The sequence below is a fragment of the Lutra lutra genome, chromosome 2 (assembly GCF_902655055.1).
Source record: "Lutra lutra chromosome 2, mLutLut1.2, whole genome shotgun sequence".
NCBI lineage: Eukaryota > Metazoa > Chordata > Mammalia > Carnivora > Mustelidae > Lutra > Lutra lutra.
The window spans coordinates 96,561,700-96,580,836 of record NC_062279.1 but is presented as its reverse complement, the minus strand read 5'-3'; the positions used below and the strand labels follow the sequence as shown (position 1 = coordinate 96,580,836).

Below are 19,137 nucleotides of genomic sequence, written 5' to 3'. Positions count from 1 at the left end.
TTTCTATGTTCTTCAAGCTGCTGGACAGACAGAAAAACTAAGAGAGTGGAGGCATAAGTGATGGTGATACTATAGCTTCCCCAGAAAAACAACACCCCTACAGAAGATGGAGAGCTGCCCCTTCTCCTCAGTGTTTCAAGATCATGGGTGTCTGAGCAAGCAGATGATGTTACAAAAGAATAAAATTACATTTCCAACTTTATACTGAGTTGTTTCATCAGATAATCCTATTTTTCCTAATCTAGTTCCTTGTAGAGGGAAGAAATGTATCAAAATTTCTAGCAATGGAGTATCAGTCTCTTTTTCCCCAATACTGTGAGTGTGTTTCCAGGTCTTCATTATTCTCTTAGCAGAAAATTGGAGGAGGCTGTCAGCAATTGCAACCACATGCTATTTTTAATGAGAAGCCTCTTTAAATTTTAAATATAAGTTAGAATCTGTTGATTTCACTGTCAATTACAAGAACTCATTTGATCCATTAATATAACTTTATTTTTTAAAAAAATTTATTAATGCTGAAAATAACACACAGGAGACTAGAAGGCACTGTTTATCTAGAAGTCACAAATATCACCGGTACAGAAATGCAAACTCTTTTTCTTCACTGGTAACAGAAGTGAAGAATAAAAAGAATAACCTTACCAGAAGAATAAAAAGCGGAGACTTTACCCATGAGTTGAAGTTGAAAGTGGTTAACAAAAAAATAAAACATGACCCTCTGCTTTCTGGGTATTATTATTCATACAGTTTTGTTAAGTACAGGGCAGTGTTTTCATATTTTCTATTATTCTAGATCACAGAGGCTAACTAAGCTCACTTGCTGATTACTTATGACCATCACGATGGTGGCAAGTCTGAAGTACTTGGCATCCATTTCTCATTGCCATGCTGACACTTCAATAACACGAAGTAGAATTTCGTATGTAGTTCACATTTACATTCCACACATCTAGCTAACTCAAAAGAATGGAAAATAAGAGGAATTGCACATAAATACATTACTGGAAAAGAGATAGAGAGAGCTTCTCTGAAGGTCTGTACTAGGCACGTTTTAGCAGTGATGACCCACCTTTGAAAAGATTCATGCGAACACCACTGAAACTTAAAGAGTAATTACTGTAAAGTCAAAGAAGCCTGAGATAAAATCCGAGCTCTCCTACTTAATAGTTGTGTGACCTTGAGCAAGGTAATTAACATCCTACAGCTCTGCTTTCTCTTTTGTAAAATAAAGGTATTAATAATGCCTGCTTCACCAAATGGTTAACAGACTTAAAAATAAAAGGTAAGGCAAGCAACATCACGGTTAGGTAAGTGCTCTATAAATGTTTGGTATGATCCCCCCACACACACATATTCTAAAATAAAACAATCTTTACACAAGATGGGATTCCACTTAAAAAAGATGAAAGGATGTCTTGGTATTCACCCACAATGATTCGCTAGCAACTAGTAATTTGCTTAGATTTATTTTCACACCTAGATTATTTTAGCTTGCACCATTCAAGACACTCTAGGTATATTCTGAGAAACAAATATGAATCGCTTGTCCTTACCAATTACATTAAAGTATAAGAAAAATTAGATAGACAACTAAGGACAAAAACAACAAAAAACAAAAAACACAGAAAAACTACTGATGCTTCAGAAAACAGCCCTAAATTTAAAAGCTTAGCTTAGAGCAAAGATTCTCAAGAAAATCACGTAAGACTAGCCTTTTTTTGAAAATAAGTGATCACATTTTTGGCTTACACAATGACTAAGGAGTATAAAGTGTTCTTCGTAGGCTGAGAAACTTGCTACATTTACTACAATCCTAACAAGAGTCCCAAAGAATTTCCTTGGGTCCCTCATGTCTTCTGAATGAATGACTAGAGATTCATGAGGGTGAAAAGTATGTTTATAATTACCTGAGTCTAGAACCTTACACCGTTTTATATAAACATATGGTATTTAAGGAAAAAATTTTAATATGCACTGAATTTTTTAAGAACACAACTATATAAAGTGAAGGGATTTGTTTTGCTCAGAGCTTTGCCAAAAGTGATTCAACATATTGAGAAAAGTCACACCCACAATCTCAAAACCACTCATTTTGAGTTGCTAATACAAATTTTTTTAACCAGTAGTTGCATTTGTAGCTGTGACCTTCCTAGAGATGCCACACATATGTGCAGGAATCTATTTCACTCTTCCTGGTCCAGTCATGTCCAAGCATTTCTATATTGAAATTCATGTTATTCTTGAAAATGTACTTGTTAAAGTCTTTTGTCAAAAATACATTTTCATGTAATTTCTCCTTTTTATTACAAGAGGATTGTAGTAGAATATTAAAGAAATTTTTATCATTAAGATACTAACAGACTGTTATAGATGAGGTAACATGGGGTAGAGGAATTGAGTTTCACAGACATCCTCAAAAACAGGAAGACAGCCCAGAGGAAATGCAAGTAACTCACAGAGTTACTTTCCGTTGACTACACATTGAATAGGAAAAAGTGACTTGAACTTGAAGTAAGAAGAATTTAGGTTAGGTATTTTAAACACCATCCGGAAGAAAAAGACTGTAAACAGCCACAATGAGAATTTCTTATCAGTATATTTAAGCCATTTAAGAATGTGAAAGGCAAAGCTTTCTTAAAAATTAGGCTGTACCACAAACCATGGCAATTCTATAATGATTCACTTCATGTTTTAAAGTTTTAAAATGTTTCATACTGGGTATATACAAAATTCAGTCTTCAAGTAACAGCTTTAGAGTTCTTACAATGATTTAAAAAAATTAGGGGTGCAGTGCACTATCCATTCAGAATGTCTGAACGTTGATGAAGGCACATGCTGCTAGTCTAACCATGACCTCCCCCACCTCCCTGCCCAATGGAGGGAGGAGAGAGAGAGAAAATAACACTGACACTGAAAACAGCAAAGCTTATTTTGGGTATCTCTTAATTTAAGTACAACAAAAATTACTTTAAAAAATATGGATTTGGTATCACACATCCATTGCATTAAGGATGGTAACGTACACAAGATACACCCCACAAATATTCTCATCCCATAAATATCATAAAACCACTTACGTCTTGCATCAAAAAATTTAATTTGGGGTAAAAAGTAGTTCACCAAACTCCAATATTCAATAAAGTAAAATACCGTTAAATAGTTTGAGTTCTTAGATTTACAACTGAATTTATTAATTCAATCAATAAAAACCTCTGGAGTGAACAATCTCACATCTATGATAGTTGCATAGGTCAGGCTTCTCTCCTAAGGGAACTTTTTGTTAGTTTCATTCCATGAATTCCACATTATGAAAAATTTAGTAAACTAAACAAATTGCCCTTTTTAAGTAATAAACAACACTTGTTCATTTTTAATAAATAAATGATATACTACTTCAAATCAGTACTTCTGACCAGGATAATATGACCAGTGGTACCAATCTGCATTTTCTGGTCCCTGGGAGTCTGAAGCCTCCAGACTAGGGACCATGAGTCTACAATATATTAAGTTCTAAAAACAAAATATAACTATTAAAAGCAAACCAATTTTTCACAAATAGACTCTCAATTTAAAACCACCCAATATTTCTTTGTCTAAATCCTAGAATTTTCCCTGTAGCTGAAATTCCACACATGGTCTCCATATCCCCAAAGAAATGCCCTTTCCAGATGAGTTCCTAAGAACAGAACTACATTTCTTCGAAGTCAGCAAGCTATTTATAAAAACTACAGTAGCCCCCAAGGGAAGATCAACTGGCAAGTATAAAATTACCTTTATATAGTGTAGTAGCTGCTCTGCCTTTTTTTAAGGGAGGACAAATACAACAATGATAAAAAAATAAGGTACATGGAATGTGATAATTTTAATGGGGGTGGTTGTCATTATAAGAAGATTTTCAAGACCCCGTAAAATATTTCAATTATCAAGTAAACTGGCAAGGACATAAATATCATTAAACCAAATAATGTACTTTCATTATCATGCCTGTCATTTGGAACTAGGAAAAGCAACATCTTAAATGTTAAGATATCTTATTTTTAGTAATATAAGTATATATTAATATAAGTATATACAGTAAAATAGCTTACTAATTTATGTAAGTTCTTTAACATATAAATGGTTTACATTGAATATATGCTAAAATTTCTATCACTGCTTAAAATTACACACAGTAATGTTCATATATATATTTGTGTGTATACATAAATACTTTTGTTTATACAGCTTAATTGAATAATTTTTTTCCAAATATTCATTGAAGACCACAGATGATAGTTAAAATGCTGCCCATCTGACATGGCCTGTGTACAACCAGTAAGAATGGAAGATGGCCAAAAAGAATAAAGACAGTCATGCCAGTGTGTCCATGCTGAACACTGGACCTCCCTACACTTTACCCACCATACACTTCTATAATTGTAAGAAAATGGGGAAATGTGCTCACTCTTAGCACAAGTCACCAAAATAATCTCTACATTTTCTGTCTCTGTCCCTAACCTATATAATCCACTGCTCTTTACAGGCTTACTTACATTCATGCAACAAATATTTATTGAAAACATACTATGGGCCAGACTCCGTGTTAGGCACTGGGGAGAAGAAGATGGACAACACAAGCAAGATCCCATGTTCACAGAGTTAACACAATGTTTATAATCTAGTTGGAGAAAAAATAAACATTTGTATATATGTATGTTTATGGTTCCTTATTTTATTGTATAGTGATTACATGCCAGGCGTTAACATGACAGCTTTACATTACCTCAACTGACTCATTTATGTTTGCATAAATCCACACATCAAAATTCAAGTAAGGATTAATAATAAAAATTAAGATAATTAAAATAAAAGGATTAATAAATTAATTAAAAATAATTAAAAGAAAACAAAATAAATATTATAAGATAAAATATGAATAGCTATATACATTAGAGGTATGTGCTCAAATATCAGTTATTGCATGAGGAAAATAAGTTAATTCCAGAAAATTATGATAGAAAAATTAAATTCATATTAAGTATAAAAAACATGTTCTAATACTAGTATTGAATACGTCCCCAAAGCTAAATTCTATGTCACTGAATTCTCTTTTTAATCTAAAATACCTCATGTTCACATCAATCTAATAACAAAATTCAAACCAGAATTGTATTTTTAAACATGCAACTTAAAGAAATTTAGGTTAACCATATTTCTAAATCCTCAAGTCCAGCAAGTTCTAAATCATATAAAATTATCTTCCTTATCAGACTTCCATGGAAACCAGTGAGACTATCTGAACCAGTGTCCTTATCAAAATTATCTAAATATAGAAATCTAACGTATCCGTCTATGAGGATGTTAACTTTTCCATGGACTGCCTGATGAATTTACTTACTCTCCTGCATTTACCTATGGGGCTTGCACGATGTTCATTAGTCCTGTGAGGATTGTCCTTTCACCAGAAGCAAGACAGGTGTATTATTTGTTAATACAAAAGCCTGTGAATTTCTATTAGAAACAGATGCATCTATTTACTCATTTAATAAACATTTAGTGAGCACATTCTACAAACAGTTAACCTTTAAAGATCAGATGCTGGTCATCGGGTTGGCCACACCCTGGGAAGAAAGGCTACTAATTGCCCATATGGGAAATGCAAGTAGAGGAAAGGCAAGTATATTCCAAGAAAAAAAAAGGAAAATCCCCATGAATAGAAAAAGAGATCAGGATGTAAAAGCAATCTGGGATAGCTATTTGGAGTAGGTCTCAGAGAAAATGGGAGGAGAAGACTAGATCCCTGCCAGTGGAGTCAGTCGTGGACAGAAGAGGAGCATGACCTCCTGTGAGGCTGGGGGGATTCACCTGAAGACCACCGACCTGCAAAGTGTGCACACACAGAACACAGAATCAAACATGGATGGGGAAAAGACTGCATCTCTGTGTTTATAAACCTTTAACAAAAGGAAATTCAGTCTTCACTTTCAGTACAAAGGCAGGCAACAAATCACAGTGCCAATACCAGTAACCTTGTCACAAGGGGAAATCACATTTTTATATCATATCTCAGTTGTTAACAGATATCTCAAAATACTGTTTACATTACTAACTACTTTGAAATTAAGGTAGTCATACGACCTGCCACTGGAGCTTATTTAATGCACAATAAAGGTTCACATATTATGTCACAAGTGTGTTATAGTTCGAAAACTATCCTCTAGAATACTGCAGAGTTTGTTTTTTTCCTTTTTAAGATTTTATTCATTTATTTGACAGACAGAGATCACAAGTAGGCAGAGAGGCAGGCAGAGAGAGACGGGGAGAAGCAGGCTCCCCGCTGAGCAGAGAGTCTGATGCGGGGCTCCATCCCAGGACCCTGAGATCACGACCTGAGCTGAAGGCAGAGGCTTTAACCCACTGAGCCACCCAGGAGGCCCCCTTTTTTTTTTCTTTTTAATTTAAAAATTATCTTGAGGAGATGGTCCATAGACTTCCCTGGTCTGCCAAAGGGATCCCTGGTACAAGAAATGAAGAACAATCACTCTGAAGCATAAGAGGAAAAATTAAGGCTGGAAGGGTGATGCTGTCCTCTCCCTCCACGCCCTTAACTTTCTGATCAAAGACAGCTGCACACAAGAACCCTTGTGTTCACAGCGCCTGTGGGAGACTGAGGGGATGGCATCAAGAACTAAGAGGAAGGAAAAGAAGCAAGCCACGGGACAATCCTCTATGTGCTATAGGTTTTTGACTGAAAGGCTGGAACAAACAGAAAGAGAACAAACACAATACACCTTAGGACAAGCAACAGCTGTTGTAAAAATCCACTGACAGAAGACCTTTTACTTTGTTTCTAGGACTGCTTTCTCTCTCCAGCCCTTCCTTACTCCTCACTCCCATACTCTATAATCCTTTATCTAAGACAGCCCACAGAAACTAAATAACTAAAAAAATTAAAGTAAAACACACACACACCTCTGAATTTTGTCTTGCCTTACCACACCTAATTGCCCACCTCCAACTGTGCCCATACAGTCTGCCTTTCCTCCTAAGACCCTTCTCTCCCCTCACCCCATAGGCCCATCTTTGCACTAGATTGTCTTGTCTGGCTAACTCAGTAAAAGAACTACAGCAATTCCCCACCCCACCCCGCCCTGGCCCCACTTTGTATCTCTCCACTAGATCATTCCCATGCTTGAATTAATTTCATTTTTAAAAAAATCAAAAACTTCTCTTGGCCTCATTTCCTACTCCAAATGCCATTCAGTTCTCAGCTCGTTTTTCCCTCAAGAGAACTGTCTGTCTACACTTGCTACCTGCAATTCCAGCCCTTCAGGCTTCCCATCAACTCCAGTCCGCTTTGTCAAGGTCATCGGTTGACCAACCCCGCCCTTGCCTTGCTGCTGAACTTTAAACAAGATTTAATAAGGTTATCAACTCCTTCTCCTTGAAATATTTTCATCACATGGCTGCCTGGATACACACGATCCGAACGCCCTTCTACCTCACTAATTCCCCACCCCCTTTGCTGGTTCCTCCTCATCTCCCCAACCTCCAAACATCAGAGTGCTCGAGGATCAGTCTTCAAGTTTCTTTTCTATCTATACTCAATCTCAAAATGTCTCCTTCAGCCTAGTGGTTTTAGGCAATATGTATAAGCTAATGAAACTCAAAATTTCTTTCTCCTGCCAGGCACTTCCCTGAACTCCCGTCTCACATACCCATTTTAATTGGTATCTCCACTTGTCCAAAATGAACTTCTGATTTTACCCACACCTTCACATCTCAGTCTCCCTCAGCCCCATAAATGAGAACTTGATCCTTTAATCTGGGAAAATCTTCATACTTGTTCCTGACGTCTCTCCATTTATCTCCCATGTATAGCTCAAAGTCTTTTATTTCCTTTATTACACATTCTGAATTTACTTTTTCTCATCAGCCCCACCCCTGCCACCCTGGCTCACCTGGGATTGCTGCAGTGGACTCCACAAGTCTCTATTTTCCCCATCCTTTGCCCTAACATTACTCTCCATGCAGCAGCCAAAATGATCTTTTTAAAGCCAATGATAACTCATGTTACTTATTTGATTAAAACATTCCAATGACTTTTCATATCACTAAAAATACAAGCTAAAGTCCTTACGAATGCCTACAAGTCCAAACATGATCTGTTACCTCTCTGAATGCCCTCTCAGGACTCTCCCCTTGGATGACTGCACTCCAGGCTCCCTGGTTTCCTCGCTGGTTGGTCTTCAAGCACTTTGGTCACATTGCTGGCTGGAGTTATCTGCACCACTTCTTCCCTCTGTCAGGACCGTCTGTCCCCAATTAAAAAAATGAAATGTGCCTCACTCTTAATAGATGAAAATCACCACGGTGATTATTTCTTTAAAATAAAATTTTCCCGTTTTTTAATACTTCCGTTACTGAAAAAGGTCCCCACTGGGTAATTTGGGGGATTAATTATGAAGAACTGTTCTATACGGAGTTCAGTTAACTTCAATTTCCCTCTTCAAATGGCTCTCATAGACTGGATGAAAGAATTTAACTGAAACTTAGCTTCACCTTTCTTTGAATTCCTGATTGAATACAAAGGTTTGGATAGATAGACTAGAACTACATTTATTTACCAAATACCTCAACTATATAAATATGTATTTTTTTTCTCAACTATAATAAACTGGTATTTTTATATCTTACTTCCCCTGAATTTGCAAGAATCTTTCTAACATGCTTCCTAAAGTAACAAAGATTAAACACAGATTCCTAAAAGGAAATCATTTATCCAAATCCTTTACCCATTGGAAATCATTTATCCAAATCCTTTACCCATAATCCTTTATCCATGATCCTCTCATATCCAGATAACAACACTCACTTAGTATTTCTTACAATTTCATGTAAATTGACTAGATCCCAACATTTTACTTACCCCTAAGTAGAATTTTAAATAAAAATTGGTTTTATAAAGTCTAAATAGAGAATATAAAGTAGAAATTTTAGACCGTGACTGAAACAAATAGGAGTCTCCTGAAGTTTTGAAATGGCCTTTCTTAAAATAAGACTTTCCTGGTGATTTTCAGTCTCACCTTTTCTAGGCTGACAATTTACTTTGAAGTGCCTTAAAATTCAACAACTTTCTGACACTGAATTGAAATTATTAAAAAATATAAATTTAAATATATTAAATAGCCAAGATGCAGAAGCATGCTACTCAAGGGTCCCTCAATTAGATGAATGTGGTGATATGCATAAAGATGTGGTAAATATAATGAAATATTACTGAGCCATAAAAACAGGAGATCTTCTCACCTGCAACAAAATGGATTACAACTAGATGGTATAATGCTAAGTGAAGTCAGTGAGGCAGAGAAAGATAAATACCATATGATTTCACTAATGTACAGGATTTAAAAAACAAAACAAATGTGCAAACAAAGGGGAAAAGAGGCAAAAAGAAAACAGACTATTAAATACAGAGAGCAAACTGGTGGGTGGGGGGATGGGTAAAATAGACAAAGGGGATTAAGAGTATGCTTATAGTGATGAGCACTGAATAGTATATAGAATTACTAAATCATTATGTTGTACACCTAAGTTAATATAATGCTGTATATTAATTATACTTCAATAAAAATTGATACATAAGTACTTGATAAGTATTCACAAGGTATTTAATAACCACCAAATGCTGAACAGGATAAAAAGTTAAGTGAAACAATTCTCTATCCTCCAAGATTTTATAATCCAGTCAGGAATTAAAGGAAAGGGACCAAAATTTGCTCATACAAATGAGACAAATGTCTCATAAATCATGTTCCAGGCACTGAGTAGGACAGGAGACATAAACTATGTCAGCTAATCCCAGAGAAGAACTAAAAAAAAAAAAAGTGTGTGTGTGTGTGCACGCGCGCGTGTGTGTGTGTGTATCCTAGAAAAAATATTCCCTTATAACATTCTACCCATCTACTCCTCAAAATATATAATTTTAATTCCTATAAAAATATGTCCTGTGTGACATATTATTTTACAAAATTCTAATTATCAATATTCTGCAATGATTTTCTTTCTCTTGTTCCTTAGTCTTAACATTCTATTTTGCTATATTTTAATCGGTGACAGCAGAGAAGTCTTGCAAGAAGCTAAACCAGAAGAACACTACAATTACTAATCTAATTCTTGCTCTTTCTTCCTCTCTTGATTTTCCCTGAAGAGGGGTATAGGTGGAAATACATGCCTTCTAAATTCTGGCCCATTATTATCTTAGCCACATACATTAATCTTATCAATTTGTACTCCTGATTAGTGAAAAACATGTCTCACTGAGAATTAGCCAGCGATCAATATGAAATTGATTTGGAATCCAGAGCCATTACTTTGTTTTTTTTTTCAGCACATCCTTCTTCCCCAGAGCAAAATCCTGTATCAAATTAGCCTGCCTAATACAGGGAGTGTACAGGGAATCCAGAGGGAGAGAGATAGAGGGGAAAGCAGAGAGGCAGAGAGTGGCCAATATCCCATCTGCACAGCCTTTCACGGCAAGTTTCTCTACACAGTACATACACCCCCATCCCTTTGGCCCAGAGATGGGCTCAAGTAGAGACCAGACCTGTGTCCTCCCACACTTTCTGCCAGACACTTAATCTTGAACAGAGAATGTGACCAGAAAGAATTCATCCACTTGAAGGATGTCTAGACATAGGTCAACTGGCAATTGGCTTCAATTCTAAAGTTTTGTTGTTCAATTCTTTCTTTGGGCCACTCTGAATCCTCCCAATAAAACAATTTGCCTTAAGATCAGCTTCTCTTTCCTGTAACTGTAACAGGTGGCTGGGGTAGGGTGGCAAGACAGGGCAAGAAAAAGCCACAAAGGAAGATGAGTGAAAGTAAACAACCCACAATAAAATTATGCAAATAATTATTCAAATATATTATGGCTATTCAAATCATATTGATGATTCAAAATAGAAAAGTATGTTTAGATTTAATATTTCTTCAGAGTTTCTGGCCTTGGAGTTTACAGCCCCAACTCATTCTTCACTTTTCCAACAAGACTGGAAATGCATCATGGAACTGACAGCAGCATGAGGTGAGTACCCAAAATAAAGACGGAGAAAGCAGGCTGCATGCATCTTGGGGAGGCTCAGAGAGCAAATCATTCTTAAGGTTTTCCATCCAGTTGTTGCTTACCAAAACAAACATGAAATTCATTCATCACACTTTTGAAGAGCAGCTGTTGTTTCCAAAAACATTTTTTTTAAGTTTCTAACTTATTACCGAATGGACAAGCGCATAGAATAACAACCAAAATATGAACCCTATAATTCAATATTCTGATTACTTAACATAAACTTCTCTAACCATCCAGCATATTATAACCAACATAACAACAAGAATAAAAGAATCCGAGTTCTATTTTATTGGTAAAAAATGGCTACATTGCCATTCATTTGAAGTTAGACACCTGAAAGCAACCTGGACAGAAGAAACACATCAAAGACCCAGTGAAGCATGACTTCAAAAGGCACAGCACAGATGTGAGTTTCCAGCAAAAAGCCTGCTCCCGAGGCCAGGACCCAAACACAGGGTTGGCCGCTCACTTTCAAACGAAAAGACTCTGAACGGTATCACCACAAACTGCTTTCACAATAAACTTCCCTAGATGGACCTGGCAAGAGTTTCCTTTTTAATTAACAGAAAAACTGGAATTCAACCCTGTACAGTTAAGATCACGGGCCCTAGTGTCTTGCTGCCTGGGTTCTCCTGCATGACTCGTTTCTAGCTACATGCATCTCTCTGGGCAAGTCATTTAATCACGCTAGAAACTTACTATCTCAGGGTTGATGTAAGGGTCAAATGATCATATTTTAAACATTAAAACAGTGGCTGGCACATAGCGAGTCTTAGTCCTGCCTGAAAATGATTAAGAGTTTCTCTTTACTCTCCAAGGCTTGTATGAGATCTGGGTATCAGAGTAAATGAATAACTCTTATTTCCTAAAAACAGACAGATAAGCCTAAGTGTGTTGTTTGTGTGTGCATGTGTAAAATGAAAATATCATTAAATTTAAAAGGTACTGAACAGTACTGTGAGACACTTTCATTGATGAAGATAGATTTTTTTTTTTTTTTTTGGTTACTTTTCATCCTATAATTACCTCAGAGAAAACTGGTGTGAAGAGTTCAATTCTGGTTTTTAAAATGTCCTACAGCACAATTACAGCTACTAAACACATTCACAGACTAAGTTTAATGACCCAGGATACAAAGCATGTTTTGAAAATAAGTATCCTTAGATATTTTTACTATGGTTATTAATACCCAAGAAGTAATTCATTCCAGGGGTTACATGTAGTTGTACATAAAAATGAATTGTGGAAAACTTACCCTGAAAGTGGACAATATTTTTCATGGTTTAAAATGTATGTAGGACATAGTATTTAATATCTTTCAGTGTTCTCTTTACACATCAAATATGTGTTTACAATAAGGAGTGTTGCCTTAGGATTATGTAAGACTTGTTTACAAATACCTACTGGCACCGAGGGATGTCTGAACACAGGTTAAATAACAGCTTTGAATCATTCCTTTCACTCAGGGATTTTTAAAAGAATTTCAAATTTATCCTAAAGTGTATTGTGGAAGATAACAAAATTATAATTAATATTTAACCTAAAACAGGAGATATTAAACGTTATGCTTTGGGCTACATGTGCAAGTTCACTCTCTCTTCCCATTGGTCCTATGTGAACTCATGACTGGATCATCAATCTGTTTTCCTGCTTGCCAAGAAGCCCTATGTTTCAATGGGGATATGTGGGACCAGGCATGGAATGTGCACTCCAGCTGCAGTCCAATCAGAGTGAGTCTCAGCATCCTCACTAGACTTTCAGGAGTGAATGTACATGGCTGTTACTCTTGACAACATGGCATGAAGATGTGAAACAGTGAGAACAACCTTATTTCCCTATTTGCATAATGCTGCTTCCTCCTCTTTCAAGATTGAATGCAGGTACCATTTCATCCACAAAACCTTTTCCTACCTGCCCCTGTGACTCACCACACAACTTACTGATTTCCACTGTAGACTCATAAAACGACTACAGCAAATTATATCAGGGTTAAGACTGCAAATTTTTTTTAAATGCAAACGTAAAAAAGCAGTAGCTTTTTTAAAAAACAAGTTCTTTTTTACATTTAAGACAGAAAACAATCAACTATTCACAGAAGGTCTTGGTCAATAATAGGCTCATCCAGAAAAGAATAATAGAGATCTAAGGTATTTCAATAGCCTCTGAACATTTGCCCAGCTTTCTGAAGTTGGGAACCCATAAAGACATGATTCCACATCTGTGTTGCACCCTGCCTTAGGGCTCTGCTATGCCAAAAATATTCCTATTAGTCTAACACTCTTCACCTAAAACCCAATCACAGTAAATAAGTATTCTTTTTTTTTTTCAGATGGAAAAAGATAAATCAATGTACGATTTATAAATATCACATCTTAGATATCTGTTTCTTCCGTGCCTAATATTTCTTTCATCAAATATATAAATCTGAGTATAAAATGCTTTTCTAACTATAAGAACAAATAATTGTCCATTTTACTTTGAAGTAAATATTAAATCAGTATTTCTATTTGGAAAGAAATTATAATTAAAATGGATATCTGCTAAGTATCAGTGTCCCACTTCAGGAAGAAAAAAATCCTGTGAATTATAATTTATTTGAAAAATTATCAGAAATATTACATTTTCACTCTATAAGGAAAACAGATTTAGGCAGTGTAGTAGTTAAGAGAGTAGACCTTGGGATCAGACTATCCAAGTTCAACTTGGCAGTGAGATTTGGGGCACTTAATTCCTCATGGTTTTTATTTTTATTTTTTGAGTATTCAATGAATTTATAAGAACAAATTAAAAGGTTTTAAAAAGTCCTTGGCACAGAGTAAATGGCAAAAAAAAAAAAATGTATCTATGCTACTAGGTTAAAATTTCTTCTAGGAAGAATTACCTTCTTCTAGGTAAAAATGCACTTCAAAAAAACCCCTCATATATCAAGTTAAATACAAACTGACTTAAGTATTTCCAAATCCTCACAAAGTGCTATTTTTCCCCTTAATTATAAGAAGTTCCTACACAATAAGCAAGAACGAAGACCAACAACTGACAAAAACTAGTCAATCAACATAAATGGAGATTTTACTAAAATAACCAAACTTAAGTAGTTTTTAAGTATATGAAAAGATATCAAACTTCCGTAAGAAAAATGCAAAGTAAAACACATCAAAGAGAGAGAATTTTTTCTTTACCAGCTTAAAAGTTTATGAGTTTGAGAACAGAGTCACTGGGCATCTAAGGAAGCAGACAGTCATGCACACACTGTGGTGGGTGTGGAAATTGGCACAAGCCCTGTGGTGTACAAACTCTCTATGCTCCAGGAAATGTTCTTATAGTTCTATGCACTCACATATATAAAGAATGATTGGAAAAACCCAACACTTTATATCCATACAGTGCATTTAAGAGAACTATATGTAGCCTTTAAAGGAATGATGCAGCTTTATATGTATTAATATGGAATGCCTAATATTTATTGTCAATTGAAAGCAAGATACAGACAAGTGTATACACCTACTCTAATTTGAATTTAAAAGACATGTGGCTCAGTCAGTTAAGCATCTGCCTTCAGTTCAGGTTATGATCCCAGATTCCTGGGATGGAGTCCTGCATGGGGCTCCTTGCTCAGCAGGGAGTCTGCTTCTTCTTCTGCATGCTACTCCCCCTGCTTGTGCTCTCTCTGTCAAATAAATAAATCTTTAATAAAAAAAAAAGTTGTAAAAGACATATATGTTGTATATAATATGTATGCTATATATACTGTTGTATATCATGTATATGTGTATATGCATACATGTATATAACATACATATATACATACATGCACCCATTGGAAGAATAACAAGAATCTGTCACAGCAATTATCTCTTGGAAGGACATCTAAGTGGACAGGAGACAGGAACAAGGAGAAAGCTTACTTAATGCAGCTTTTCAGTTTTGTACCATGTACCTGAAAAAACTATTCACCCAGGAAATTAATTTTTTTTAAACCAAGTTTCTAAACACTTTTCATTCTATTGTACCAAGCCCCTAACAAAGCATGTATCCATGCTCAAGGACCACATGTAGGTGATGATATCCTTCATTTTTTCCAGCAGTCATCTCCTTTAAGTGACTCACGAGAGAAGATTTCCACAAAGGTTACAATGCACACCAGAAAACATTTCTGAAAATGACTTCATTTACAGCTATTCCAATCACAACCCAATTAATTACCAACAATAGGAAACATAATAGCTTTTAAGTGGTTGGTAATCTAGTTTGTTTTTTTTTTAAGACTTTATGTATTTATTTGACAGACAGAGATTACAAGTAGGCAGAGAGACAGGCAGAGAGGGCGGTGGGGGGAAGTAGGCTCTCCACTGAGCAGAGAGCCCGATGCGGGGCTTGATTCCAGAACCCTGGGATCATGACCTGAGCTGAAGGCAGAGGCTTTGAGCCACCCAGGTGTCCCGGTAATCTAGCTTTTTAATAACAATGAGCAGGTATTTAAAGATAAAATCTTTAAATAGCAGAATTTTACAAAACTTGTATTTGAATATTTCAATATAAATTGGCATCTAAAAGAATATTGTTGCATCTTCCTGACATTTGCTTATCAACAAAAATATTACTATGACAATGTAAAATATTTGCCAACTAATAAAATTTATTCCATTTCTGAAAACTTGTTAATATTACTAGATTATTCTACTTTTAAAAGTCATTTCTTTTGCAGAGTAATTCCAGGCGAAGTGTTAGCATGCATAGGAAATAACCCTGTCGTTGAACATCTTGTGAGCATACTGCTACCAAAAAAAGTGTCAACAAAGCATGTCTTACATTTTAAAAATTGCTGTAAAGATATCTCCTACTGTTCCATGGGACATTAAAACACTCTACAGAAAATAATCTTTACAACTGTCTACATAATCAAAGTGGACTCAGACAATGAATAAAATCTACAGATCTTCCAAAAGAGGCCCACAAACTGCGAAAGCGAATGGCTGTCAAGTAGATAAGCCCTCATCAAGATGAGAAGAAGCTGTTCCCTATCTTCGAAGGATATTTTCATAAATCAAAGAAAAACTAACAAGCAGCAAGGGTCCTCTGTGATTTTAATGACAGCCTCATTCTTAAGAACTGTTGGCTTCAAGTGGGGGGGCTGTTGGGGAATGAGCTCCTTTTATCCTCAAAATATCTACAGTAGGCACTGCCACTTCCCTTTCTGAGTAAGACATGGAAGGGCTGCTCGCTGCTGTGTGCTGCTGAGGCTGAAGGTTCTGTGCTGGATTATCAGTGATCCGGAGAGGATAAAACACACCCATTCTGCTGAACCATTTTATTGGTTCTGGTTCATAAGGTTCTACACTATAGAATTTCATGTCCTACACTAAACCTTAAGCTCCAGGTGAAACAGAAGTCTAATGTCTTTAAATGGGTTTAATTTTGATCAGTTTTTCACTGCTAATGTCAAAGCTGCAGAGGTCTTCAGAGGTTCACACAAAAATCTTAGCCTTTCAAAGGGGGTAGAAAATCTCCCTCAGCTTTTCAAAGAGGAGGTAAAGGGGAGAAAAAAGAAAAATTTTCAAGTGAAGCAAAGTTGCAGGAAGGCAAGGAAAAGACAGGACAAACATACGGAGAGTAGGGAGATAGCAGGACAAGTATCAGGAAACAAGGGGACAGGAGAAAAGGAAGACCGACACAGATCATGAACTGATCTGTCCTCTAAGACAAATCTGTACTTTTAAGACTCGTGCCAGAGGCTCAATGTCCAACTTGTTCAGATTCTCAATGATTTCCTGCAGGCAACGGCCTCAGGATGATCACCTGCAGATGCACATCCAGGGACACAACTCTGCTTTCCGCAGCCCCAGAGTAGCTCTCCCAGGCTCCCCCCGGGGAGATTGAAATCCCCAGGGACAATTGAAAATGACTGGCAAGGTTCCAACTGTGATTAGCATATTTCAAGTATAATACTTCTATGTTTTGCACAATTAGCAAATATCAAAAAAAATTTTTTTTTATTTAATCAACCAAACATTATACTCTGTATGGGTAATTCTCAAGTGCACTTGTGCACAGTGAAGTATTTGCCTTCTCAACTTTCAAGAAAATGAAAAATGTCTAATCTCTTGTGTCAGGATTATGTAGTACATGTGTGAAAAAAAAAAAATTATGTAGTACATGTGTGTTTATAATACCCAAGTATGCATAGTTCCCAAATGTATACAGGGCAATTTATTCATTCATAATTCACTCACTCCCTCACGCACACACTACACAAATATTTTTTGTGTGTGCCTATGTGCTAAGAAATAGTTTCGGGTTCATACTATGTCATGGAGTGGAAAGATAACAAATAACTCAATAGTATCATTATAAACTGTAAAATTCTATATGGGACACAGCTAGTAATGGGGAGGGCAGCATGTAATTTGGGGTGTGCAGGGCTGGTGGGACTATCAGCAAAGGTTGGGCTACGGGCTTGCTTTTGGAGCTCAACAATGAAGCATGAGAAAACAATCAGTTGGCCAAGGGAAGATGAAGAAGAGAGCGTTTTAGGAGGGAGAATAAGAGCAGATGCAAAATACCCTAAAGATGGTAAGGAGCTTGGAAGGTCCAGGGGAAAAAAGTGTGGAGAAGGGGTAGTGGCGAGATAACAAGGCTGTTTTATGAACCTTGTTAAGATATTTCCTATACCCTGAGAATAATGAAAGGTTACTGAAGGTCAAATAAAGCATGATAATTACTCGTATTTATTGATCATCTACTATGTGCCAGGGACTATTCTAAGTACTTCATAGTAATTAACTCTTTTAATCCTCATAACAGCTCTATGAGCAGGCACTATTTATATCTACATCTAAAGAAGAGAAACCTCTATAATGCTCAGAAAAGTTAAATGATGAGCTCAGTGTAACTGTAGAGCAGGATCTGACACATACAGTGTGACTTTTACACTTCCTTTATTTTTGAGACCAACCTGATCAAATAATCATCTGCTCCATGGTGTAAATAAACCTCCCTCTATCAACCCTAAGGGACTCTAGTTAGCTGGAATAATAATAGTGCCTGGAGTAGATAACCATTTACCTTCAGCAGCAAATCCAAAAAAAAGGAATAATACTTAAATTAAAATTATTAACATCTACCTTTACTATTTCAGACATTATGTCAATATCTATACAGAGGTAAATCTTCCAAAAGGAGGCCCCAGAAATAACAGTACCTGAAACAGTTTTTATCAAAGAAAAGGGAAGGTGACTTGGGTGGCTCAGTCTGTTAAGCATCTGACAATTGATTTCGGCTCAGGTCATGATCCCAGGATCAGAAATCAAACCCTCATTGGGCTCTGCACTGGGTATGGAACCTTTTTAAAATTCTCTCTCTCTCTCTCTTTCTCTCCTCCCCCTGCCCTTCCCCCCGACTCACACTCACATATTCTCTCTCTCAAAAAAAAAAAAAAAAAGGAAAGGGAGGAGGAATCTAAAATTATAAACTACACAGAATCAAATCTTACCTATGATGTTGATAATTAATAGGTAATTAATGAAAACTAGTGACTCAAAAATACTTTAAATATTAGAATTTTAAAATTAAGTCTAGCTCTTTTTTTTTTTTTTTTTTTGACAGATAGAGATCACAAGTAGGCAGAGAGGCAGGCAGAGAGAGAGGAAGGGAAGCAGGCTCCCTGCAGAGCAGAGAGCCCGATGCGGGGCTCTATCCCAGGACCCTGGGATCATGACCCGAGCTGAAGGCAGAGGCTTCTAACCCACTGAGCCACCTAGGCACCCCAAGTCTAGCTCTTTTTGACACAGTATGAATAGGTTCTTCATTGAAAGAGACATAATTATATTCACAAATACAAAACACATTGAAGCACATAAATGTAAACACATATATGGGTAGAAGTCTATAGTCACACATGGTTTTACACATTAACATTCCTGAAAAAGGTTTTAAGTCATAAATGTTTATAATATTATTTTCCCTAAATCTGGAATTTTCCCTTTTAAAGGTGTCCAAATGTATAATTCATTATTTGTTTTGAAGGAAATTCA

The 19,137-nt window shown here is 36.2% G+C and overlaps 1 protein-coding gene across 4 annotated transcripts in view; it reads right to left on the bottom strand.

Annotated features, from left to right (window-relative positions):
• The window catches only part of BMPR1B (bone morphogenetic protein receptor type 1B), a 413,050-nt gene that overhangs the window by 318,387 nt on the left and 75,526 nt on the right, over positions 1-19,137 (bottom strand). The window contains exon 1 of one of the 4 annotated variants that reach the window (XM_047718018.1): positions 7,941-8,030. The exons of the other annotated variants lie outside the window; for them this stretch is intronic. The gene's annotated coding sequence lies outside the window, so the exon portion shown is untranslated. Of the gene's footprint in view, positions 1-7,940; positions 8,031-19,137 lie in introns of those variants that run through there. 4 annotated transcript variants of the gene reach the window in all.